The sequence below is a fragment of the Cupressus sempervirens genome, chromosome 4 (genome assembly GCF_028749045.1).
Source record: "Cupressus sempervirens isolate cs-2001-9-10 chromosome 4, ASM2874904v1, whole genome shotgun sequence".
In the NCBI taxonomy this organism is placed as follows: domain Eukaryota; kingdom Viridiplantae; phylum Streptophyta; class Pinopsida; order Cupressales; family Cupressaceae; genus Cupressus; species Cupressus sempervirens.
Window position 1 is genome coordinate 313,651,290 of NC_143121.1, and position 26,967 is coordinate 313,678,256.

The 26,967-nt window shown below is 36.4% G+C and overlaps 1 pseudogene; it reads left to right on the top strand.

Annotated features, from left to right (window-relative positions):
- Positions 1 to 10,644: 10,644 nt before the first annotated feature.
- On the top strand, positions 10,645 to 23,034 carry LOC149561263 (cytochrome P450 716B2-like; annotated as a pseudogene).
- Positions 23,035 to 26,967: the final 3,933 nt, after the last annotated feature.

The window sequence follows — 26,967 nt, forward strand, 5'->3', positions numbered from 1 at the left end:
TTATATTAGAAGAAGCATAGAATGTGATGCATCTTTTGGATTTAAAAAATGTTGTACCATTTGAAAGTTATAAAAAAAATTTAAGTAGTGTGTCAATCAACACTTTATACGTAACTCCATTAGAAAATAAGTAATAATTACTTACTAAACTCATAATTTGACACATCTTACATTTATTGAAAGATAAAAACATTCTTAAGAAACCATTTTCATTTCATCAAATTTTGGTGAAAAAAAGTCGTCAGCTACATGTTTGAAGTAAAAATCACATAAAAATAGGCCAAAAGAACATTTTTAGGATTTTTTAAAGTTGACCATATAGGTTTGGTATCAAAAAATATAGTAGACCTTAGAAAGATATTAACTATTTTAATTTACTATCAGGGTGGGAAGGAAAATGTTGGAATAGATTTTGAAATGGTTTGAGATATTTTAGAACTATAGATTTTTCAGATTGCCACTTTTTGGCACACCATGATCTTGCACATACCCAACTATGAGTAGTTATCATTATACTTTATAAGCATATAATTTTCTTGTGATAATTTTGAATTAGATTTTGGCATCACTATAGTCATTATTGTATATCAATTGTTTGTCAAAATGTCAGTTAGCTATAGGTATGCATTTCATATCTAGTTTCCATGTGTATGCATTGAAAGTACCAAAAGAATTGCACTTGCATATTAGTTCATTATAAGAGAATATATTAGAGCTTACTTGCAAAGTGTTTGACAAAATGTTGAACAACTAAAATATAAAATATTTTGGTGTTTGAAGAAGTTATAACTAGTTGGGGTTATTACATGTGCTTCATCTTATGAAATCATTGCCTCACCATGCTATGAGATGAGTTTGATTAGTGCCTTGCATTAATGGACATGTGTCCTACCATAATGAACTTTATAAGACCGATAGAGCCCACAAGATAGTTATAATCTTGTATATCAACATCACAACCCCAATTCAATGGAAATGATCATTTGTACATTTTACTATAAGCCTCACTTATATTGTCTGATAAAGTTTTGAATTTGGGCCTCTTTGATAATGATATAAGATTGGTAATGTAAGATCTCTTAGTCAAATTGGAAACTTGGGTCTAAACTATGACTTTGTAATTTGAACATTGAACCTAAACTCAAACTTCAACTTTAGAAAGACTTACGATTCTCAAACATGCATCTAAACCTCTGAATTGGAGAATCCAAAACTTTGAACCTTGAAACTACATCTGAACTCCATTTTGAACTGTTGAGCTACCAATCCTCTGAATCTGCATTTTAGAACCCAACGAGGTGGGCTTGTCAACTTAACGTTTCAACTTTGATTCTGCAAAATCAAACTCTGAATTAATAAACTCAATTTTGAACTTTGAACTCAAACCTCTAAGTGTCGAGGTTCAAAGTTTGGGTTCAACATTTGTTCATAACATAGTTTTTTTCACAAGTCATAGTCTACAAAACTATCATTGAAAATAGAAACCAATAAAAACACCAAGATGATTTAGAGATTCTTCCCATGGTACTAATTTTCAAATTTTAAAAAGTTTGTGTTAAAGGCATGCTTACACAACTCAAGATAAGATTGGGATCGGTATACTTCCATAATCATGTTTGATCTTTATTGAAAAAATGACAAAAAGGTCATTTCAATTTTCTTTTCTTCATGTGTGAAACAACAATAACCCATAAGGGACAACCACAATTATTGGATTCAAATTCTAACATGTATCATCATAATCTTCATTGCATGTCATTCACTCATCCATGAAAAGTCTAGGGCGTGCCTCAAGTCATCTTACACTAAAGGATATTTGCAAGCAGCATGAATAAAGACACAATAAATACTCTTATAGATTAAAAATTTCTCTCAACTAAAGATACCCATATTTCTCTAAATTTCTAGCTAAAAGTTTAGCATATTATTGTGGAAGATTTCTATGTTGTGGACTCCATACAATGGCAGTGGGAGCAACTGCTACAATTTTTTATATTGTTGTTGGCATAGTGTATGCATCTTCCATTTTTATTTGTTTGTGGAGAAGAAGATATGAGTTCTTATCACTTTGTGATATAATACTTATCACTTGCAGGTTCATTACTCTATCAGACACAAATGCAATAGAGAGGATTTTTCAGACAATCTAGAAAAGTTTGCTCCAGATCACTTCAATGATTGACATGAGCCACTTCCCTTTTGAATAGGGAAATTGGATAGCCATGGTGCCTCCTCAAAAAAATTCTCTCGCATGTTCATCCTTAAGGTTTTTTTATGAGGTAATCCTGATATTATCCTTCCTTTACAAGAATTTGATGTTGCATGTGATTGGTTAGAAAGGAATACCTTAATAGGGTATTTTGTGGGTAGGACTCCTCCTGAAGCTATGCTCCGAGATTGGGTTAACAAGAGCTAGACTCCTCATGGAGTCTGCCTTGTTTCTTTGCAAAACCTTACCAAAGGTTTTCTATTTCACTTCGCTAATCCATCACAAGAAGAAGTAGTTTTTAGCAATGACCTTGGTCTCTGCATTTGTCTCTACTTGTTTTTCAAAAATGGTTGTGAGACTTCACAGTCTCTGATGATAAAAAGCTTAGGGTTCCTATGTGGGTTGAGTTCTGAGGTTTTCCCTTTCCATGTTGACCTTTTATTGAGTCCATTTCAAATACCCTTGGCAAAATTATTACAAAGGAGCATGAGAAATTTCTCAATGCTCACCCACAGAAACAAATTTGCATCAAGGTTGATCTTTCCAAGGATCTTAAGAATTCTATGGAAATCTAGATTGGGGCTCAAACCTTTCTCATAAGGTTCTCTATTTAAACCTTCCCAACACCTATTATAGGTGCCAGTCTATGGAACACAAGATTAGGGATCTCCCTTTGGCTACTCCTAGGGTTAAAACCTCACCTAAAGAAGCTCTTTCCAAGCTAAGTGAAGGAAAAAAAGAAGAATAGTTTACTATTGGGAGCAAGGGTAAGGTTTCCTTGACTCCTTTGGCTCCTAAATAGTCATATGTGATGGTCACTATGGTTCCTCCTATCCCAATATGAGTGCAAATTCCAGCTAGCATAGGGATGCAAGTAGTTTTCGCATAACCTATTTCAAGTGTCTTGCATGTTTCAAACCCTACTAGTTCATAAAGGATTAAGGTGGCCACTAGGGTTTTTGTCTCAACTTTAGTTCATACACCTCTTGCTGCTTCTTCTATAGTGCCACAAGAGGCATAGAATTCTCCCAGTCCTCCCAAATGTGCAGAGAAACTAGAGGTGAAATGGCAAGCTATAAGTCCAGAAGATTTTCCTTTTGACTTCAACTAGGTTTCTACCTTCTTGCAGAATACCTACTCCTGTCTTGAGGACGAGGATGATATGGAAGAATTTTCATGAATTTTTATCATGGAATGTACAAGGTCTTACAAACCTCTCTAGACAGTTCTATGTCCAGGACACCCACCATAGACTTGGTAATTTACATTTTCTCTATATGCAAGAAGTTAAGGTTTCTAGTTTCATGTTTTCCTATGCATGCCATGCCATATAGCAAGATGGCATTATGTTTTCCTCTCAACATGAAGCTAGTAGAGCTAGTGTAGTTACTTTCTTGTCACTCATCTACACTTTGCTATTATTTCACACAGTTCTGACCCCATGCATAGAATTATTTGGTTTTTTCTTTACATTAACAATCTTTCTTTTGGATTTGTTAATGTTTATGCTTCCAATGGTTTTGTGGAAAGATCCCAGATGTGGGGCTAGCTAGCTGACAACTTGCCTCTAGCTATTTGGGTTATGTGTGGTAACTTTAATATGGTTGAAGTGGCCTCTGAAAAAGATGACATTTTTCCCTTTCACTAGATAGCTAGGGAAAGGGAAGCTTGGTACTATATGCACAATAAATTGGGCCTTTTTATCCTAATATTAACCACTGCTAGCATAGTGGGGTTTGGCACACTTGGTCCAATTTTCAACCTAGCTCTAACCTCATTTTAAAAGTTCTTGATCATGCCATGATTATTGCACAATCTTTTTTCTCCTTTTCTGAGGATCATGATTTACCTATCATTCCCCTACCAAATGTGACATTATCTAAAAACTATCCCATTTATTTTGTCACTTCATGGCAAACAACTATTCAAAAAGTTCTCAAGTCATAATTCTTCCTCAACAGGTCTGTATTGATGCATGCTTCCACCATCACACCTATCCTACGTGTCTAGAATCTAAAGCCACATTCATATTTCTAGATAGAATGGATCCATTTGTGGAATGATGCCATTAAGAACTACTCACTTCTTGCACATCTATGGGTAATAGTTGGCAATTTTAGCAATCTTATGAAGCCACTACTTTTGCACTCAAAAAATCCTCTGAGGCTCTCACCCTTAATCCTTTTGATGTGGTTTTGCAAATCCAGCTTTCCAAATTTCTCCATGATAAACAATTTGCTAACAACTATGTCACTTGAGGAGCCCAAATCAAAGCTCATCTCCACTGGTTGGAGTTTGGCCATAAGGCTTCAAAGGAGTTCTTCTAGGCTCTTTGAGCCTATCATACTAATGTTGGGATTAAAAAAATCAAATAAGGAACTTCTATTCTCTCCACTCTCCTTGATATCCTACAAGCATTTGTTCATAACTATGAGAATGTGTTTGCTTCATAGGGAAATTCACTTGCTCAAGAGGAAACTCTCAGAAAGTGTATCTCTATTACTCCAAACTACCTAGTGATTCAGAAACATGCTTTTTGTGCACAACTTCTTACTCTTTGAGACCTTAAGGAGACAGTTTAGTCCATGGTTGATGATAAATCCCCTAGGTGTGATGGGTTTTCCTATGAATTTTACAAACACTTTTGGGAGCATATAGGTCCTGATCTGCACAAAGTTTATCTTGAAGCCTATCATACTAAAACCTTAGGATCCATTATAAATAAAGGAAATATCAAATTCATACCTAAAGCTAAAGATCTAGAGAATATTTTCAATTGGAGGCCCATTACCCTTCTAAACATGTCTTATATGATTATTGCCAAGGCAATTTCTCTCAAAATCCAACACATGTTGCCTTTAATTGTGCACCTTGAGTAGACTAGCTTTATTAAGTCCAGATATATTCTTGAAAAAATTACTTTTGTTTGGGAAGGAATGGAGTGGGCTCGCAAGTCCAAACAGATGGCTATTTTTTTGAAGATTGATTTTGCTAAAGCCTATGATCGCATTGAATGGCCTTTTATCTTGGCTATGTTCCATGCTTTGGGTTTTGGTGCCAATTTTCTGTAGTCCATGCAGATGCTTTTTGGTGATGCTAATGCCTACATTACCATCAATAATTCACAATCAGAGGATTTTGGTCATTTTTTCTCCATCAGGAAAGGTTTCCCTCTAGCATAAGTGTTTTATGTCCTTGCTACTAAAGATTTTGGCTATTTTTTAGCTCACTCTATGTCCTCTAGACTAGCTTGTGGCATTTCCTTGCCGAAATCATCTTCCCAATTAGTTAATGGTTAATTTGTTGATGATTCCTTCCTCACTCTTTTGGAGGATGAAGCAAACATCAAAAATTCCTTAATTTTCTTGAACACTTTTTCTCAAGCCACTAGATTTTCTATTCAATAGCATAAAACACTGCTACCAACAGTCATTCTTGCTAGCTCCATCATGGCTTAGCCAATTTGAATGAAAATAGGTTACTTATGGGGAGATTTTCTACTTTCTTTACATTCCTTTTTCTTTTCAAGCTTTTCTTGTTGAACTATGGAATGTTGTGCTTGCTAAGATCACCAAGAAGCTTGATTATTGGCTTATGAAACTACTCTACATTGCAAGAAAATTCTCAATTTTCTTGAAAGTCCTTGTAGCTATTGATGTCTATTATTCTTCTTATTGGGATCTCTCTAAAGCCTCCTACCAAAAATTGGAAAGATTGCTCAAGTATTTTCTCTGGGCTTCTGGTTTCGATCATCATGACCTTCACAAAGTTTCTTGGGTGTTTTGTTGTCTTTCGAAAGAATTTGGTCGCCTTGGCCTGCTTTTCACACAAAAACAAGGCCTTTCTCTTTGTTCCAAATGGATTATTCATTCCATCACTGGAGATGAAGCTTGGAAGATTTTGGTCTAGCATTGTATCTCTTCCTATTTTCCCATCAACAGACCTGCTTGGAAAGGGATTAGTTCCTACACCCTTCTCATCATGTGTGAGTTAGTGATCATACAAGGCTCTTTTGTTATCAAGAGCATATGGAAGGCTTTGGAAGCTATCAAGTCTTGGCTTTGTTGGTTTGGTGATGAGTTCCACAATGGCCTCTCCTTGAGTCAGTAGAATATTTTGTGGTCTCCCCTATTTTCCATTCAAGGTACTCCCCTAGCCAAGACTCAAGGTGCTAGTTCTCTACATTTTTTCAAATGAGGCATCAGAACTCCCAAGGATCTTTTATCTAGGGTTACCATGACTTTCAGATCTTGGGAAGATATGCAAGTCTAGTATAGTCTTATCCGTTTATATTCGCATACTTATGACTTATTGCTCTCTTCAATTCCAATACAGTTAATTCATAAAGTGGGTGTTCAGTCTATTAGACCTTGCTAGCATGATTGAAAGTGTTATCCTGCCACTCTTTTTTTCGATTACAAGCCATGTTTGGGACATATATGGCTTTCCCCCATCTGTCAATGGTGGATATGCTCAATTAGAGATGGCATTTTCAATCTTCTCTTTCTTAATGGAGAAAACACTTTATCACTATATGGAGTGCTATTACAAAACCCAAGATTGCCCATTTTTCTTGGTTTCTGGTCTTCCAAGGTCTTCCCCTTGGGCCTTGGCTCAAGCATATTGGGGTTCCAGATCCTAAATGCCCTTTTTGTGGGCAACTAGAGTCTTTCATGCATATTTTCTAGTTTTGTAGGCATGCCCAAAATTATTGGCACTAGATTCATGACTTCTTCAAGCCATTTAGGCCTGAACCTTTTTCTTGGCACATGGTTATATTGGGTGATTCCCCCAGAATCCCTTAAAAAATTCACCCAAATTTGGCATGCTTTTCGCATGGAGATTTTGTTTTCTCTATGGAAAGATAGAAATGTTGTTCTTTTCACTCACAATTTTTTTGATATTAATATTTCTATGTACACTAAAGCATGCATTTGTAATAATTTAATTATATAGATTCAGGTGCAAGCTAACAAAGTGGTCTTGGAGGTGGCTCACCTACAAGGGTAGTTGAACCACTGTGGCAATGCTCCTTGCACTATTCCTAGAGTTCCTCCAGATGCTTAGGTTGACACCTCAACACATCAAGCCCATCATCTGCAGTGTCATTCCTTAGGTCGCCACTCGCACACCCCACCCTCCCAGGTTTCCTGCCACCACTCTCCTGGTAGTGGTGATGGTGGATGGAGGCATGACTCTGCTTCCCCACCCTATGGTGGCACTAGCTAGTCCCTAGCTCCTCCTCTTGGTGCTTAGTGGGCACTTTCTAGGAAATGGCCTCACTTGGAGCTGGCAATTTCACCTCTGTAGCTAGAGATAAAAGATGCAGAGGTTGCCATTGATCCTACAACTAATGATGATGATGGTTGGACTTTTCCCAGCCCGCCCCCCAATCCCACAAATGATTGGCATTTTCATGATCATGGTGAAGCACCACCCTTAATAGTCACTTCTCTAGTTGCCTGAGGTTACTATTTATGTTTATTTTTATGAATAGTGTTTGATTCTAGTTGCGACTGTGTAAAATTTTCATAGGGTGATCTTCTATCCCTTGGCCCTTTTTCGTAAATCGTAATCTTACTATATTATTTATTAATAGAAAAGGAATATTCATAAAAAAAAAAAAGAATTCATACATAAAATAATAAAAATATTAGTGTATTGGTTATGGAGATTTGTATTTAGATAAATGTATGCTTGATTCCTAGAGGGGCCGCTTCGGATTCTAACATCAAGTAGATATGACTGAATATGTCCCTACTAATTAGTGCATCTTATATTCCTAGAAATGGACAATATGTTAGGAGGAGAGTCCAAGTTTGACATGGATGTTAAGTTATTTTCTCTCATTAGCTTCGCACAGAGAAAAAATATATTTATGATTACATTCATTGGATTCAACTTAAGTTCAAAAAGCACTACTACCACTTGTAGGACTATGTTTTTAATTTATATGAAAAAGTCAGGTTTAGATATTATTTGTGATTAATAATTGAATTTTAATGTTTAAAAATGCAGTGGAGGCACCGACCCATTTGTCATATATAATTAATATTTGACCAGTTTAATACTTTACTTGTCACAACCTTTTGTTTTTTTGGTCTCACTTAAGTAATAAAACATTCTATTTTGATCTTGTGTTATCCTAATGATGAAATTTTTTCATAAAATTGGAAATTTATAATATTCTAGAAACATTACCTCTTTAGTTGAAATTAACAAAATTGAATTAGGAAATTTTTGAGAAGTTTTGGTATGTTTGAGAAAGGAATGTTTTGGGGAAAATTATAATAGGAAGACAAGAAAAAAACATAAAAGGATATATCAAATGGTGTGCATAAGTCATAAATGTACTTTCTCTCCCATTAGTGATTCCTTGTTTGTTATTTTATTTTAGTGCCAATAAATTTTGCCAACTATTATTTGATTGTTTTTAGGGATTCTTAGTTTAGAGTTGTGTATTCTTATTTAGATGATGAACTATTGAAGTATTCACCTATATCATCATTTATTGTGGTTTATTTAATCAAATAGAAAGTTGCAAAAAATAGAAGATATGTTAGTTCATAATATTAGAGGGTAATTCATCTCATATTATTTTGAAATCCTATGTTTTTAATCTAATGATTAAGGTGTTATTATCTTATGTAAATGAGAAATTGAATCTATTTCCATTATAGAAAACTGTTATCCCATTTTTTTATAAATTAAGATGAGATAGAAATAAAAAGACCCATTTTTACGTTATTTTATTTCATCTAATAGAACAACGTGTTTTGCAATTGAATAGAAATTATAATTATTTAAAGTGAATAGATAAAGTATATAATTGGGTGTGATTTCATTTTTAAAAATAGATTAAAGAGAAATCTTATTTTCAATTAATTTAAAGAGATATTAAGTTATATTATAGTAAGATAAAGTTGACTTTCTTTTAAAGTAAATTAAAAAGTAGATGGAGAAATTTTTAATTCAATGAGAATTTATAGATATATAACTCTTTGAAAAACAAATGGAAGTATTTTAATTATTTATTACATTGTTCAAGGTTAACCTTGTGGACTTTAATTTTCTTATTTAATTTCCTTTATAGCTTAAGTTGTTTAATAGAAAACCAAGTAAAGATATGATTTAGCATGCATTGTGTTTCTATAAGTTTTTTGTAATGAGTCACCTACGAATGATCAACTAGTTTATCATAACATCAATATGAAGCTAAAGAAATAACTCTGAATTGTAACTCTTAAATTGTCTTCATCCTATTTATTTAGAAGGAATATTCTTAAGTACAATTATCTTTTGAACTAGAATTCTTTTGGAGATTATTAAATTGCCATTATTTTTATTTAATGTTCTAAATTACTACTTGAGTCTGTTGAAATGTAGTTTTTGTAGAATGAGTGGACTAATGTTAAGCTCAATTTGACTTGTATCTTAGAATTTGAATGGATGTTATATGAAATTTAGGATTTGGGATATGGTTGTAATTTCCTTAATGATATGATTTAGTGAATGAGAACTCTAGATGATTGTGAGTAGGAAACTATAAAGACAAGTAATGTGTACATGTATGCTGAAACACATTCTAGTCTACAAATATACTCCATAGTTACATATTGGATTTATTGAATATGCATCAATTATATTGATTAACAAATAAATGTAATGTAGTCTATGAATCTTTTATGTTTAGTATATGTGAGAATATGTTAAGTTAATAAATGGATAATGTATGTTTGGGGTGGAGTATGCATGAATGTTGTTATGAATTTTCATGTTTCCATAAAACATGTTATGTTTTTAAAAATGTTGATATGGAATTAAGATATTGAACCAATGATGGAAAAATAAAAGATGTGTGTACTTAATTGTTGAATTATTTCTACAAAAAATGTATATTCTTGGCAGTGTTGTACATGTAATTTCATTACTCCTTTTAGTTTTTCTTGTTAGACTTCCTTGTTGTCCAGTTAGGTATTTTTCATGTCAAGAAAGATTCTAACGAAGCTTAAAAACTTTGTGGTAGGGTGGTAAAGCACTCCTACAATATTCCTTCCCTTGTGTTCTTAGATAGGTTCTTGAGCTTCTATCAACATGGTCGACATAATAGTACATCTTGATATTTGGTAAGAAAAATATAGTTTCTTTAGATTTGAGAATATATGTATATGTATAATTTTTGTTAAAGTTAATGATAGTTAATCAACTAATGTTGACTAATCAATGTTCAAATGACCTTGACTTTCACATTTTATAGAGAATACTAATGTGGCATTGATTTTGGAGGGGCATTCTTTACATTACTTTACCATTTTTGCAAGGACAACATAATGGTACCATTTTACTATGCCAGCCTTACATATCATATCATGTTCACTTAATTTTTCATAAAGGCATTCAAACCCTTGTCTTTGTGTTCATCTAAACATTCAGCCATGGCGTTGTTGGAGATTTTTATTGTGACTACAGCATTTGCGTGCACTGTTTTCTATGTTCCATATGACGACAGCTGAATCTGTATGGGATTAGCTAAAGGCAATATACGTCTGCTTCCACCAGGTGGGACTGGAATCCCTTACTGGGGAGAATCGCTCAATAAGCTTAACCCTAGCATCTGGTATGACATGCAAAAGGCTAAGCACGGTGGAAATTTTAAGACCCATACTCTGGGCAGCCACACAGTAGTAATGTTGGGCTCACAGGAAAACACGTTCATTCTTTCCAATGAAAGTAGATTGTTCAGGAACAGCTGGCCTGAGTCCTTGAATGTTCTAATTGGGAAGCATGCTTTGATTAATTCCCAGGATGCAGATCACAAAAGGATGAAGCAGATAACACATTTTTTTCTGGGGATGGAAAGCCTAAAGAAATTAGTCTCCAAGTTTGAAAGGCTTGTGCTACACCATCTCGACTCGGACTGCCGATCTAGTCAAATTGTGCTCCCCCACCACAAGGTGTAGGAAATGTTGTTGTCGGTGGCTACTGATTTTTTTGTGGGTTTAAAGGTTGGGTATGAACTGGAGAGCTTTAGACAAAATTTCCATGATTTCAGTGCCGGGCTTCTTTGTCAACCTCTTGACCTTCCATTTACGGCTTTTGCAAAGGCCAAGAAAGCACGCGCCGCCATGATTTCTTAGTTCCTTTCACTAATCTAGCTCTATAGAATCTCATCAAGGGAAGAAGTTGAAGAAAATTTTATTAGTATGGTGTTAAGGGCTGAGAAGGAAGGGAGTGGCGTTAGTCTCAGTGATGAGGAGATTGTAGAAAATTTGATGGGTTTTTTCACTGGCGGTTATGATACCACTGCCTCGCCTTTGGCTACCATTCTTAAGCACCTCTCCCTCTCACCACATGTTTTACAAGAACTTCGTAAAGGTACCATTTTTCCCTCATTGTGCAAGGATAAAATGATATAGTTTTTATTTTAGTTGTTTGTTCTACATATAAATAGTGATGGTGTGACAATTTAGATTGCAAAAAAGGTTAAAGATATGGTGGGAGAAAAGTGCCTCACATGGAATGAGATTAAATGTATGGATTGCTTACACTAGTGCTTGCACGTTGTAGGGTGCAAAAGTACGGATTGCTTACACTAGTGCTTGCACGGGGTAGGGTGCAAAAGTACAACCGATAGGGTGTGCTATTAGACATTTCTAGAGTCTGACTGACTATAATTAACTACAATTTTTGGTTCAATATAACAGAAAAAAATGACTATTTAGTTAAAATGTGAATCCATTGGATTCAATTTGTATACAAAATTAATTATATCACTATATCAACTTAGCCTTATTCATAATTATTTGAAACATAATATTCTATATGAAGTATTTTTTATATGTAATTAAGAATATTAAGAGAGACAACTCTATCATATCTACAACTACTTAACAAATTCCTAAAGTATTATACTAGAAAGATGATTTTATCAGATCTATGCCTGATTCATACATTCCTTCAAAAAGTTAAAAATAAATGCTTAAGTACCAAAAAGTTATAGAAGGTGACAATTCTATTATATTTGTTAATATTTTGACAAAATTTTAGAACTATTTGAACACATTCTTTAAAATGATCAATAGAAAATCATAAGAAATAATACATATTATGCAAAGAGATGTTTCTATTGATCCTACTCTATATATTAATATATATCAAATTCCTTAAAAACTATTAATATAAATTTTAATATTTAAGAAATTAAAAAATCCTCCAAAACAAACACAAATCAAATGAGATTTTGAAGTTATTTGGGTAGTTATAACTCGAGAAAAATTAGAAGCACACATCGATTTCAACCTCTACAAAAGTGAACTAGAGAGCTAAAATATATTAATTGAAAAATAGCAACAAATATTTTCCAGCATATTTTACCTCAATTTCATCTCCAAGACCTTTCAGTGACACTCTCATCTTTATTTTGTGTAGCTACGACAGATGTCGAAAACCTTCTATGTTGCTAAACTTGTGACACCGCCTCTTAGATGTGTCAAGAGTGTTTGATCTACCAATTTTTTGGCAAGCACTTGTCCCAGTTTTTTGACAACCAAACAAAAAGTAGAAATATAACTTAACTTTCTAATGTTCTAATTTAATTGATCAAATATTGTCTTTCTATGAACAAAGCATAAAAAATGTTGCCATGCTCCTCAATCTTAAGAGTCCAGAGAAATAATTAGATAATTCTGATCTAATGCAATCTCCTTGTATTCCTCAAAAGTATAGGGAATATTTTGATCTTTTGATCAGTACAGAAACTATGTATAATTACGCTGAAATTCCTATAGGAATAATAATAAAAAACTTAAAAAATAAAGAAAGAAAAATGTAGCACCTTGCAAAACAGCTCCTAGTTAGCTAGTTTAACCAAAACTACAACATAGAAAAATTGAGTGATTCAGTTGGAAACTATGGTTTTCCTTGAATGCCTAATTTAGTGAATCTATATTGATATAATGGAGAAGAAAAGTTTTTAGAGTGGGTGCTTATACTATTAAGCTTTGGTGCCTTATCCATTGGGGTGACTGTTGGTCCCTTGTTGGTAAAATGCTATAGCTCTAATGGTGGAAAACTAGCCTGGTTCCTGTGTTTGGATGATAGTGGAGGTAGGAGAATTCCAATTCCGGTAGCCGTATGCAAGCAGGAGCGTAAGGAAATTCTGGTGGGCTCTAGCCCACAAGTGAAAGCCTATCAGAAATAATGTCATAGCTGAAGGACTACACATCATGGCTCTGTAATGGACACCCCTGGATGTCCCAAAAAACTAAACCAATTTGCTGAAAGGAATTTTGTCAAACAGTTTGCATGCAACCTCTTATTTCTCCATTTAATGTTTTAAACCCCTTAGAACTCCGAAAATCAAACGTTTATTTGTTTGTTGTGTTTTGTGCATGGAATTGGTATCATACAACATAAACAAGAAAGAAACTACAATAATATGCAAAGTGGAAATGAACTACTGCTAATAAAATGTTATATTCAGAATTCATAAAACCAAATACATGGCAGATTTATCTACTCACTAATTACTTCAGCAGTATTGACATAATATTCCAACCCATGCTTTCGAACTTGCTACTACAATACTTTGTACTCCAATCAGTCCACTACCTTCATAATACCATTCCCTCCAAGCGGCATAAGCATCGGACAAGTAGTGAAGAAGATATGAGCAAAATATCAAATCTGTCTGTAGCCAGAAATGCAACTAAACTGCCTGATAATGAAGCCAATAAGAAGAAATTCCAAAGGCCAAACCCCAAGGGAATGATGTCTAGAATGTTACAAGAGAGGATAGACGTCCTCAAATGCCAAGAACGGAGCTGCAACTCACACACAATTTCGTCTCATATTCAACCTGCCTAATGAAGCCACAGATGCTTCCTTTTATTCTATTCCCACGGGTCCGCTCAACTCATATGGGCAATGTGGGATAAAAGATGTGTAATATAAAACATATATTAAAATACCCCTTATGTCTCCCTTGGGTACACATCACCATAAAATAAATATTAAAGTAACACTTTAATATTTTACAATTAAATTAGATGTTACTTTAATAAAACTTCAGGCATTAAAATGTATTAGCAATCGAACTCTGAATAATGCGAGTGATAGCTCATCGAAAAGCTCTCACCGAGGAGTATCGAATCCAATCACCAAATTGACCTGCACTGTGTCCTGCCGACTTACTAAAAATAGTAAGTATGCCTGAAACTGAGTAAATCAACTTCGTTTTGGCCCAAACTGGAAATGACTAGGCCAAAACACTCCAAGATCCCATTAAACCCTTCGTTAGCCCTCGGGACCATGTAGAACAAGGCTAACGCACACACACTTGGTCAACTGCTAAAATGGGGACATTACAGTCCGCCCCCCTTGAAATTGCTTGTCCTCAAGCAATCTCAGTCCAGCCTGCTGAATAACCTGCTCACTCTCCCATGTAGAATCTTCCTCCGGCAGGTCTTTCCATCTGACCAAATACTCCTTCACTATCCTGCTTCTAAGCTTCCTCTCTCTGGTATCCAGAATAGCCTCAGGTACTAACACAAGCTTCCCCTCCTCATCCAAAGGGGGTAAATCTACAGAAGGCACTACACTCTGACCAATGGCTTTCTTAAGCCTAGACACATGAAACACATTGTGCACTCGATTGCCTTCTGGAAGCTCAAGCTCATAGGCGACTTTGCCCACTTTGCGAATCACCCTGTATGGACCATAAAATCTAGGTTTCAACTTTTCAGCTCCGCTCTTCTTGAGCGATGACTGTCTATATGGTTGTAGCCTCAAGTAAACCATATCCCCTACCTCGAAGCTGCGCTCTATTCAGTGCTGATCAGCATACAATTTCTATTGATTCTAGGCCTGTTGTATATTCTCTTTGAGCACTTTCAGGATGTCCTGACTATCTTGCAATAAGTTTTTGGCTTTGGGCACTCTACTGTCCCCCAAAACTAAATCCATGAAGCTAGGTGCTTCATAACCATAGAGTGCCATGAAAGGAGTCATCTTGATGGACATATGATAAGTGGTGTTATAACAATACTCTCCCATATACAACCATCTGATCCAAGCCTTTTGTTGTGTAGTTACATAGTTCCTCAAATATCCTTCCGCCCATTTATTCACAATCTCTGTTTGCCCATCTGTTTGCGGATGATAACTAGTGCTAGGTGTAAGATCTGTACCACACAACCTAAACAACTCTTGCCAAAAAACACTCATAAACTTACTATCCCGGTCGCTGACAATGAATCTGGGCAACCCATGTAACCTGAATATCTCTTTAAAGAAAAGCTCTACCACCTGTGTTGCTGTGTAAGTGGACGGAATAGCAATGAAGTGAGCAAACTTCGTCAAGCGGTCCACCACCACATAGATGCAATCCCTTCCCTGTACTCGTGGTAAACCAGTGATGAAGTCCATCGAAATACTTTCCCATTTCCTATCAGGAATGGGAAAGGGCTGTAATAAACCTGTAGGAAATGTGTGTTCTCCCTTATTCTGTTGACAAACCACACACTCCCTGACATACCTCTGAACATCATCCTTGAGCCCTTTCCATGAAAACCGCTCTCGGATCTGCCTGTAGGTCTTGAAGACCCCCGGATGTCCAGCTGTGGGTGCATCATGAAATGCCTTCAGTATCGCCTCTCTCAAATGTGATGATGGAATCAAATAAACCCTGTCCTAAACTCTGATCAATCCATCTATCACCTCATAGCGATCATCCTGTATGGTACCTGAAATCAATCCAGAAGCCCAAGCATCTCCGACATACTCTGCTATAATCCGATCTCTCCAATCTCCTGAAATCTCTGCCAGAGCACATAAGTGAGGTCTCCGAGATAAGGCATCAGCCACCATATTTTTCTTACCTTTGACAAACTCTATGTCAAAGTCATAAGCCTACAATTTAGTCACCCATTTTTGTTGCCGGTCATTAAGATCACACTGGCTCATGAAGTATTTAATACTGTTGTGATCAGTCTTGATCACAAAACGTCCACCTACCAAATATGATCAAAATTTGGCCAATGCATGCATTATGGCCAACATCTCCTGGTCATAGACAGAATAAATTTTCTCAACTCCTTGGAGCTTCCTACACTCGAATGCAATGGGATGCTTCTCCTGCATCAATACTGCTCCAATCCCATCACTAGATGCATCACAATGAAGCTCAAAAGGCTTCGTGAAATCCGGTAGAGCTAGAACTGGACATGAAGACATTACCTGCTTGAAATGCTCAAAACACCTCTGTGCTGCCCTTGTCCACACGAAGGCTCCTTTCCTGGTAAGATCTATCAAGGGTGTAGCAATCTGTGAGAATCCCTTAACAAACCTCCTATAAAAACCACATAAACCAAAGAACCCCTTAAGCTGTGTAAGGTTTGTGGGAGTAGGCCATTCTACAATAGCTCTAATCTTTTCGGGATCAACCCGAACGCCATCTGCACTAATGATATGCCCCAGGTAAAGGAGCTCAGTCATGCCAAACTCACATTTAGATTCCTTGGCATACAATGACTCTCTCTCCAGAATAGATAACACATCCTCTAGATGATGTAAGTGCTCCTCCCAGGTCTTACTGAAGACCAAGATGTCATCAAAGAAGATCAAGACAAATCTCCTCAGCTGCTTCCTGAATACCTGGTTCATACAACTTTGAAATGTAGCAGGTGCATTGGTTAGACCAAATGGCATAACCATGAACTCAAAGTGGCCATAGTGACATCGGAAGGCTATTTTCTCAATGTCCTTTGATCTCATCCTGATCTGATGGTATCCGGATCGCAAATCAATTTTGGTGAAGAAGCATGCCCCATGCAACGCATCAATCAGCTCATCAATCCTAGGAATGGGATACCTGTTTTTAATTTTTTTCTTATTCAGTGCCCTGTAATCGATGCACATGCGCATCGTCCCATCCTTCTTCTTTACCAATACTACTATTGAAGCAAAAGGGCTCTTACTGGGCCTGATATGCCCCATCTCCAACAAATCCTTAATCGCCTTCTCTATCTCATCCTTGTGTTTCTTAGGATGACGATAGGGAGTAATCATAACTGGTTTGGCTCCCTCCTCGAGCTCAATAACATGTTCCATCCCTCTGTCAAGAGGAACCCCATGAGGAATATCGCTAAATACTTTAGCGTGTTTATCGAGTATCTTCTGGACATCTAGTGGATGACTCTTTTCTTGTGGCTCTGGTGAAGTTGGCATAATGTGGCACTCTGCCGCCCACTCTATGTCATCATGACGAAAAAGTCTCTGCATTCTCCTCAAGGACACTATTCTGCAACCTCCATCTGAAAGCCCTCTAAGTACCACAGTTCTCCCCTCATGCTGGAATCTCATCTCCAATTTTGCTAGATTGAGTGTGAACTCAACTAGTGAAGCCATCCATGTCATGCCGAGGATGACATCATAATCTCCCATGTCCACAACATAGAACTCATCCTCCAACTCGTAGCCAAATCCAAACCTGATGCGAAGATTAGATATCTTCTGAGTGCATAATAACTTATCACCGTTAGCCACCATGACTCTAAACCCATCATGCTCCTCTGTCTGTAACCCTCTCCTGGCTACCAACTGTGCATCTATGAAGTTATGTGTAGCCCCAGTGTCAATAAGAGATATCACTTTCTGCCCCTGGATAGTACCCCTGACCTTAAATGTGATTGCCTTTTGGGCCCCTGTCAAGCGTGCCAATGATCTATCATCCTTAGGAATGTTGCTCTCCTCTATAGTGTTACCCTCATCTGAATCGGAGTGCTGATCCTCCCCTTCTGACTCTGACTCTTCTGCTGAAAAATACTCCATTTGATTTGCCTTAGCCTTGAGAGAACATTTATGAGATAAGTCCCAAGGCTCTCTACAATGGAAGCACAGCTTCTTCTTTCGAAGTTCATTCAAGGTTTCATTGTCTAGTCCTTTTGATCCTTCTTTGGGTTTGCTATACTCTTTCTGAAATGATTTTTTGTCTTTGTCCTTGCGGTAGGAAGAATCTGTTGAATGGTTTTTTCCTTTGTATACCGAAGGGGCTAAATCTCGTGCCTTTTTAGTTGCTTCAACTAACGTGAGTGGATCATGTCCCTTCAGCCAACCTCATAATGGATCAGTAAGACCATCACAAAATAACACCACCAATCTCCTAGGAGAGATATCAGTAACAAGTACAGACAAGTGCTGAAACTCGGCAATGTAAGCATCCACAGAACCTGACTGTTTTAACTGTGCTAGCTCCTTGAAATGTAACTCGGGATCCTTAGTGTCAAATCTCCCAATCAATGTTTCAGTGAATTCCTCATAGGATGTAATCTGATTATGCCCCAAAGTCACCATGCCATGATGCCACCATTCATGTGCAATGCCATCCAAGTGCATAGCTGCATACTTGATAGCCTCCTCCTCAGGCATAGGATTTAGCTACAAGTATGTATCTACCTTCTGCACCCAAGCTCGTGCAGTCATCTTCCCTGAAGCATCATAATAAGGTAAAGAAAGTTTTCCAACTTTCTTCCTCAGCTCAAAGTTTTGATTCCTCCCTCCTGCTTTAGGCATGTCTCTCATCCTTAAGTCCATATAATCTCTAAGAGAAATATCTGCCTAAAACTCTGGTCCACTAGCCTCCCAGTCCCTCCTGAACTGATCCTGTAACTCAGTAATCTGCGGTTCGTTTACTGGATGAACTGGATCTCTGGGTGGAAAAGTGGGTAGAAGAGGTCTCGAGCTCGCAGTCCGTGCTGGGCGTGCAACATGTCTAAAGTTATCAGCCTCATTCCCATTATTGCCGTGTCCATTATTACCATTAATGTTATTCTCAGGACCATTGTTGTTGCCTTGGCCTTCATGGTTATTGTTTCCCCCGTTGTTATTGTTTCCCTCGTTGTTATTGTTTCTATTGTTGGCATCACCTGGATTAATATTGACACCCATCTGTCTAGCCATGAGCTGCAACATCATGTCCATTCGCCTATTCTGCTCTTGCTGCATACGCTGCCCCTACTCTAATGTATCCAGTAACTGTCGGAACAGTACCTCCTCCTGATCTGGACCAACATTTCTGCCTTCGCCTAATCCTGTATTCCTATCATCTCGATCACCCATATTATTGTCCTGATCACAGAATATCTCCTCTGTGTCTGTATGGTTGAATTCAATGTCCCCCTACACGGATGTACTAGACTGTTTGCTTTGCAAGTCTGAAATCCTATTTTTTCTTGCTCTGGTATCACGGAAATTATAAGACCCCTGTCACATGCTCAAACATAAATTCTTAGCCTGTGTTTTTTAATTACTTTTTCCCTCTATCCGGCTGTTCCAAATTCCCTATAAGACCTCCACAGGATGGCAGGACTTATAGCTCTGATACCACTGTAATGGACACCCCTAGATGTCCCAAAAAACTAAACCAATTTGCTGAAAGGAATTTTGTCAAACAGTTTGCATGCAACCTCTTATTTCTCCATTTAATGTTTTAAACCCCTTAGAACTCCGGAAATCAAACGTTTATTTGTTTGTTGTGTTTTGTGCATGGAATTGGTATCATACAACATAAACAAGAAAGAAACTACAATAATATGCAAAGTGGAAATGAACTGCTGCTAATAAAATGTTATATTCAGAATTCATAAAACCAAATACATGGCAGATTTATCTACTCACTAATTACTTCAGCTGTATTGACATAATATTCCAAACCATGCTTTCGAACTTGCTGCTACAATACTTTGTACTCCAATCAGTCCACTACCTTCATAATACCATTCCCTCCAAGCGGCATAAGCATCGGACAAGTAGTGAAGAAGATATGAGCAAAATATCAAATCTGCCTGTAGCCGGAAATGCAACTAAACTGCCTGATAATGAAGCCAATAAGAAGAAATTCCAAAGGCCAAACCCCAAGGGAATGACGTCTAGAATGTTACAAGAGAGGATAGACGTCCTCAAATGCCAAGAACGGAGCTGCAACTCACACACCAATTTCGTCTCATATTCAACCTGCCTAATGAAGCCACAGATGCTTCCTTTTATTCTATTCCCACGGGTCCGCTCAACTCATATGGGCAATGTGGGATAAAAGATGTGTAATATAAAACATATATTAAAATACCCCTTATGTCTCCCTTGGGTACACATCACCCTAAAATAAATATTAAAGTAACACTTTAATATTTTACAATTAAATTAGATGTTACTTTAATAAAACTTCAAGCATTAAAATGTATTAGCAATCGAACTCTGAATAATGCGAGTGATAGCTCATCGGAAAGCTCTCACCAAGGAGTATCGAATCCAATCACCAAATTGACCTGCACTGTGTCCTGCCGACTTCCTAAAAATAGTAAGTATGCCTGAAACTGAGTAAATCAACTTCGTTTTGGCCCAAACTGGAAATGACTAGGCCAAAACACTCCAAGATCCCATTAAACCCTTCGTTAGCCCTCGGGACCATGTAAAACAAGGCTAACGCACACACACTTGGTCAACTGCTAAAATGGGGACATTACAGGCTCCTACCAATGGAGTATTTAAGCAAGCAAAAGAAGGTGTTGTATATGGAGGTTTTATGATTCCCAAGGGATGGAAGGTAAATATCTAAACATTTTATATACTTTTTAAAAAGATGGTATTTGTTATAATCTATTTGAATGTGACATTGCAAATCCATTTCTCCATGAGACAAATGAACATCAAAGAGGAATGCTTTAAAAATCTAGAGATATTTGATCCAAATCACTTCAATGAGAAACATGATCAATTTTCTTATATATTTTTTGAGCAAGGTAATCGAATGTGCCTTGCGAAAGAGCTAAAATATAGATTGCTAATTTTATTGATTCAAATTTTGTGGATACATTCAGAATTTGTGTTTAATTATTTCACATTGATATGTTAACAACATTATGTAACCTCATTTTCCCTTACAAAGAGCAACTATATATCTTACTTATTTATTTATTTAAACTAAAGTTAGAAACTAACCTAATTAATGTAATAAATCTAACATTCCCCCCTTCTTAAATTAATTCAATAGATCTAACATCCCCCCTTATTAGAAGGTAACCTAATTAATGTAATAAGTACAACATTCCTTCTTATTACATTAATCCAACAAAAGTGAAAGCCTTCACCAATATTATTCCTTTGGAAACTTTGATGAATCTCTTTCACCAATCTTTGGAAGGACACTTTCTCTTTGCAACTTTAGATTGCAAATCCTAATCTTGAAGTTTCCCTCATATCCCAACTTCACACAGAAGAAAATCCCGAGGTTATCTTCATAATAAGATTGGTTCCACCTCCCTTGCACAATAAGACATAGTTCCTCCAAAATTTTACATCTCCGTGGAGTGTGTCTAATGCCTCCTTTGATGTTGCACATGTGACACTTTTCCTCCGAGAAACAATCACCACTAATATGTCTAGACATGGACGTCTTTCCTTTGACATCATTCTTCAAATCCCACTCCCCTCTCACTCCATAGAAGGATAATCACATAGCCAAGACAACTCTTTTCTTCAGGGACATAAATCTATCAAGTCCCCTCTTATCTTCAGGGATGAGTTTACCAAGCCTCGGCTTTATAAGGACACAAATATTTTCTTCCCATGCAATAATCATCTCTAAGCAAGAAGCTAGCTCAAGAAGATAAAAATCCTCCAATCTCCATTGCCTCCAGCCTCCTATTTACTTCAATTCTTTATAGCAAAAATATTGTAACTTTTTCACCAACCCACATGCAATATCCCATAGATTTTTCTCAATCAAAAGAAATTGTATCTTAATTTTCCATGTGTAGTATTCAAAACCTTAAAACTTAGCAATAGTAGTCATTTTATCCATTTTCTTCTTCATTTCTTTGAAAGAAAATCAAGAAACTTGATAAAATGCATAATAGAAAAGAAAACACTATACAAATTTTCAAATGAAAAATGCATCCAACATTGTAGGAAATGATTCTCCAAGTTGACAAGCATATGAACCAAAGCAATTTGCAAATTATGAAATGCCAAGAAAAATCTTTGTTATAGAAACATCACATACTCTCCAAGTTAATGATCTTGTGATCTTATTGCAAAAGAGAAAAATAACTAAATTTAATGATTCTTCTCCCTTCACTTTCACAGGTTAATCTGATGAAAACAGATAGTGTTCTTTGGCAATGATTTCATTCCTCAGTCCATTTTATTGAATGTGTTGATAGAGAATTTGTCTTCTTTGACTCCTCAGACTATTAGAAACATATATTCTTTCTACCAACCAGAATCATTCGTCTTGCATCTATAATGAATGCAATGTCAGTGAGTACTACTTGAAAACTTCATTGTTGCATAGAAACATTGTCATCACTGGCAGGCACAACACATTTTCATCTCATAGTTAACTCCCCATTGCCTATGCAACTGGGTTTGATACAAATGAAAAAGCTAAACTATAAAATGCTGATTTTCTCAATTTAGATTTTCTAGATACATTTGGATACATATAGAATTGATGCTTAATTATTTCACATTTATATGTGAATAACTTTATACAATCTCATTTTCCCTTACAAAAATTACTCAAGGAAATAACTTCTTAGAAACTATATATCTAACTTATTTATTTAAACTAAACTTAGAAACTAACCTAATTAATGTAATAAATCTAACACTCTGAAAATGAATTTTTAAAAATAAAAATGAAAGTGTTTATCTATCAATTAGTGTTGATATGTGATTTGAAAATGATGGAGATAGATGAACCTATAAACATGTACTTCATGCCTCATCCCTTGCACGGATTACCCATATTGCTTTAGCCAGTTGCTTAAGAAGATTCATGTTTATAACATGACAATAAATGATGTTGCTATAATGTAATCTACATAAAAGAAGTGCATACCTTATAGATTCTATTATAACGTTTGATTTAAGTTTTCCATCTACGAGATTTCACTCATCCTCACCACCTCTAGTGGTTCTGCCCACCGTTGGCTCTCTCCTGCTGCTGTTCTTTCTACTCTGAATAAAATTACTTCAAGATGGTAGTTCCATCTCTTCTAAATTGTTTTGCGGCTCTTCCTAGCAAATGAGGGAAAAGAAGAGATAGAGGATGATTGGGTTCTTGTGGACCTCAATGCCATCCCTACCAATGCATAGGAAAAGAAAGATGATCTTGATGTACCTTCATCTACTAGTAATAAATTAGTAATTTAGTGCTTTTAAGATTCAAAAGCTTTGCTCATGTTTTCAATGGTCTTTAGTTTAGAGTCTATCTATTTGACTTTTCGAGAGTGAATTTTTATCCTCTATTTCTATTATTTTTTAATAACTTTTTAGTAATTGTAAAGCCTAACAGTTAACTCATCCAAAAGGAAACAAGAAGTTTTCCATCACATATTTTTATTTGTATGTCAAGCAATCTATAATTTATTTATTTATCGGTAGCGAACTAAAAAGTCAAATACATATTAGATGATACATGCCAAAGGATAAAAAAATTTGTCAATTTTTTGAGCAGCATCTCGGGAATACGTCATACATAAGAGGAAAAATTGTTTGTAGGAGTCTTACGCCTTTTTAAATGTAACTACTTGAATGTAACATCTTCATTTTTGCACTCTACCTAGGTGAGAGAAAACGGGTTCATGTTAATAAAATGTGCACAGTATTTCCATCCGCCAATAGTAATTTTTTTTAGTGGAGGGTGGGGGGAGAGAATTCATTTTTTTTTTTTGAAAAAGGGGTAAAAATTTATTCAATCAGATCCAGCTTACAAAGCAAAGGCCAGAGGTCCACAACAGCATTAAATATTCCTATCTTTCATAAGTAGGTGATCAACAATCTCACAATATTCTCGAGGTAACGCATCCCTTCCATTGATATTCCAACCATGCACGTTCTCTGAAGCCCACTTCGCCAAACAATCTGCAACTCTATTCCATTCACGAGGGATATGACAAAAGGAGATAGAGTCCAAGGAACTACATAAGGTCAATGTTTGTCTAGCCAAAGAGGCTAATCTCCAATTAACATTCTCCAAGCTCTGATTATTCAACATATCAACAACAATCTGCGAGTCAGACTCACAGATGATCTCTTTCCATCCTCAAGAGCATCCTCTCTCCACAACAATCTTGATAGAAAGGGCTTCCATCAGATTATTAGAATATTGAGCCTTGCAAATGGACAACATAAACACTACACCACCATCATTACCTCTACCTATAGCTCCAATACTAGCATGACCAGGATTTCTCCAAGAAGACCCATCAATATTAATCTTCAAGATCCCAACTGGGGGAGGGGACGATCGCCCATCCCTACAAACATGTTGCTTGCCAAGGCATGACCGTTTTCCAAAAGTGCATCTCTAATTATTGCCATTCAGGTTCAATTTCCTTACAATAGTTTGTTCCCCAGGATCTATACTTATAGACATGTCGCACTTAGCAAGAATAATCTCCTACAGCTTACAAAGAATCTTCCTTCACAACTGGAGACTATCTAACTTAGAGTCGCAAAAAATCCTACGATTCCTAATAGGTTTTTGATTTTTTTTTGCAGTTGGGGGGAGAATTGATTGTTAAGAACACCATTTTGAAACTTAATAGGCTTTTAATATTGATTTCATTTATTTTATCTTTTAAACCATGTCTTAAATAATGTTTGGTCGGTGATAAGTTCACTAATTGAGAGAACTCTACTATTTCCTATTATTATTATTAAATCATGAAGATGGTTATAAGAATGATGGGATTATTTTTTCCTACTATTATTTTTTGTAGGAAATATTTCAGATCAATTGTTTTCTAATAATGATAAGAGAGCATACCTTCAATAATGATAAATGAACTATCAATCTAGGTGTTTGGTCTCATTTTTAAAATGTGTTCATCGGAATGTGGCACTCCATAAAGGTTTTTTTTTGTATGTTTGGATGTTGATTAACATTTATGTCCTCACTACCATGAATATTGATTACTTTTTTAAAAAGATGCAGGAAGGGGATTCAACGAGATTTAAAGAATGATTGTGCAATGATCATAAAGATAGGTTGGTTAATTCTTGCAAGCATTACAACTAGCGATGGTCATTTGCAGATGGAAAGGGTCTATCAACATGCGTTGAGTTGGGAGATTTTTTTGATTTTTGGGAAACACTGTGTTTTTATGATGGCTATGCAATGCATTTTCATTTTCTTCCTTGTGGATTTTCATTTTATATTTAGCAACTTCAAAAATTGGTGCAATGATATGTCATTAGAAGAGTTAGTGGTGGACATGGGAGATGACATGGGCACTAGTGACCTTATTGAACTAGTGGGTATAGAGGAGTGTATCACTAGTAGTAAGGAAGTGATGGTCTACTTGTAGGACAGAGGCCTTTTACCTTATATGGAGGGCATGGTTAAACACAATGTAGTCATCTCGATGTAGACCATTCAAACTTGGAAGGACAAAAAAGTTACTATTAAATACATGAGTTTTGAAATTTTTGAAGAAACCATTGTGAGGGTAAGGGATTTTTTGCTAGATGGGAAGAAATGGTGGGGGCAAGAAAAGATCAATGAAGAGGCTAGCTTTCAAAATTTCCTCAAATTCAAGGAAGAACCGAAGAGGTTACGTGGTTGGTTTGCACGAGATATTGCCACTAAGCCTTAGGATGTCATATGCTATGTGATCATCATATATATTACCTTTGAGGACCATTGTTAGGTACTATACTATAATCATTTCCCTATCCTAAATCATTTCAAAGATTTGGACAATATCTCCTTTCCGTTTATGTTACTATACTCATTGGAGGATAGTATTTTTAAGGCTAGAAATAAACACGAGGGGAAACCCTTCTACCTTATCCACCAGGGCCTCATGAATAAACTTTTCATCTAGCACCTAGCTCAGAACCCCCACTCCTAGTTAACCCTTGGCCTCTATCACCCCTCGGGTCTCCTTAGACCCTAGCCCTAGCTCTATTCATAAGAGGTCCAAGAAATCCCATGCTATTGAGGTCAAAATTAGCCCTGATGCCAAAGTTAGCATTATTGAGTTTGACTCAGATACTAGGAAGGGCAAGTAGTGTGCTAGGAGAGCTAGCAAGGACCTCTAGATGAAGAAATTCAAGACACACACCCCCTCCCCCCCACCCCTGGCCTCCCCCAAAGTATGATTCCAACTCTAACTCTGCTGATAGTGAGGATAGACCTGCTAAAAAGAAACATCTTCACTAGGACATTAAACCTACCCCTAGCTCTATCAACCCTTCCCATGTCTCTGATACCTTGAAAGCTACCCTTGCTCATATTGGGGGGAGAAGACATCACCTTTCCTACAAAGGAAACCCCCAAGGGCAATGGGAAGAAAAGTAAACATAACCACACTAACGTGTAGATGGAGAGGCTTGAGAAGGCCATAAGGGACCTCATGGATAACCATACCTCTATCTGCCATAGATTTAAAACCTTGGTGGAGTTCTCCACCAAGGTTATGCACTTCACAACCATAACCCTCTTCTTCCTAAAAGCTAACAAAGAGGAGAAGGACCTAAGAAAGATAACTAAGACAACCCATTCCATCTATGGGCTCCTTGCAAAGGGCTCGCTAAAAGCTATCTTGAACTGACTGGTGAAAGTGGAGGAGGATGCAGTTAAGGAAGCACCTAAGGAGTAGAAGAATGGTAACTAGGAGAAGGAAGAGGACATCTAGCTTGGGATCTAGTGCTTTTTTTAATGTTTATGTCTATGAACTTTACACCCCACGAGG